The following is a 1,585-nucleotide window of genomic DNA, read 5'->3' on the forward strand; positions in this document are numbered from 1 at the left end:
TGTGTGTGTGTGTGTGTGTGTGTGTGGGTGTGTGGGTGTGTGTGTGTGTGTGTGGGTGTGTGGGTGTGTGTGTGTGTGTGTGGGTGTGTGGGGTGTGTGAGATGATTTCCTAGCTAAAGATCACTCGTTCTAAGCCATGACGGAACAATCTTGTCGCTTTGATTCTCAAATTTGAATTTCGAATGTGAACTTCGACAGAAAATGGGCGACAACTTTATTGCGATCTTTTCCGATAGCGTATAACAGACTACGTATCAGATATGCAAAAACTTATACGTATATTGCGATTACTTTAACGTCCAAAATATTAAAAGATATATCTACATGTGATGTATATTTTCGGTTTCACTAAAGAAACTACATATCTATTTTTAAATTTCAATGCAAATTGAAAATCGCATTTAATTTTTAAATCGCAAAGGTGTTTACTTCAAACATAATATATGAACTATCAGAAAAGAGACTTTGTTATCCAAACGCGTTTATAGTAAGTGGAATAAATTCTCTTCCGCGGAATATTCGAGATAAAATGGTACAGAGAATTAGCTTTTTTGTTTTTATAGTGCGCTGACGATAATGAATGTTGCCTTTTCGTTTTGCAAACAACCTAGATTTCGTACCTAGATTTCCTGTGGTGATATGAATAATAAGATTCAGTACTACGACGTTTTGCGTTAAAAAACAGAGCCCATTTCTTCTCCTACCAGCGTCATTGTATTTTTTATATACTAACGCATGAATGAAGAATTACAATACAAAAACAAGATGAAGAATTACAATACAAAATCAAGACATTTACATGAAAGAAACGTAAAATTCTGAGATGCGACGGAATCTCATCTTTAAATCTTTAGATTTAATCCGGCGTGCGAGAGGCTAAGTTGCCTTCCGCGTTGGCATGGTAAACTGTCGCCCCGAAGCGCGACGTGACAAATATCTGTTATTTACATAAAGCGCACATAAAGTCATGAGACGTGCGATACGGATCCCGCGTATTCGGATTCTGAAGTTTAATGCGGAAGAAAGTCGAAAGAGCGCGCGTTTTCCTTCGCGATACACTCGCAAAGAAGGCGGCTTGGTTGAACCACTGAGAAATCATAACATATCGCTGAGAAATATTCCACGATAACTGTCTGACATTTGCATGAAATAAGGATTCTTAGCGTAGACGTAATTTCGTACTCGGATTCGTGAATTTAATCCGGGCAAGAGTTACGCGCCCTCGTTTACTTTAAGGGAGAAATGTACAGCGACGTAAGGAGAAAAACACGAAATATTTCTTCCCTTACTCTCGTATAATGTAATATTTAATTACACGACCATAACTTATTACAGCATTACCTAACCGTTTTCTTCCGCCAGCAAAATAGTTTTGATAATGAGTCATCTTTACATATATAGCAATACAGCTATCTATAATAGCTATCTATAAAAGCTATATATAATAACTATATAGCAATCTGTACTTAAAAAGTTCCTGCAGTCTTCTCTCTCTCTCTCTCTCTCTCTCTCTCTCTCTCTGTCTCTCTCCTCCCTCCCTCTCCCCTTCCCTCCCTCCCATATCCCATCTTCCATTTCCCTCTTT

At 38.0% G+C, this 1,585-nt stretch overlaps 1 protein-coding gene across 4 annotated transcripts in view; it reads left to right on the top strand.

Annotated features, from left to right (window-relative positions):
• LOC108684293 (tyrosine-protein phosphatase Lar-like) overlaps nucleotides 1–1,585 on the top strand; it is a 320,687-nt gene that overhangs the window by 304,835 nt on the left and 14,267 nt on the right. The gene's annotated exons all lie outside the window — the stretch shown is intronic.

Source organism: Atta colombica, unplaced genomic scaffold (assembly GCF_001594045.1).
Source record: "Atta colombica isolate Treedump-2 unplaced genomic scaffold, Acol1.0 scaffold13, whole genome shotgun sequence".
In the NCBI taxonomy this organism is placed as follows: Eukaryota; Metazoa; Arthropoda; class Insecta; order Hymenoptera; family Formicidae; genus Atta; species Atta colombica.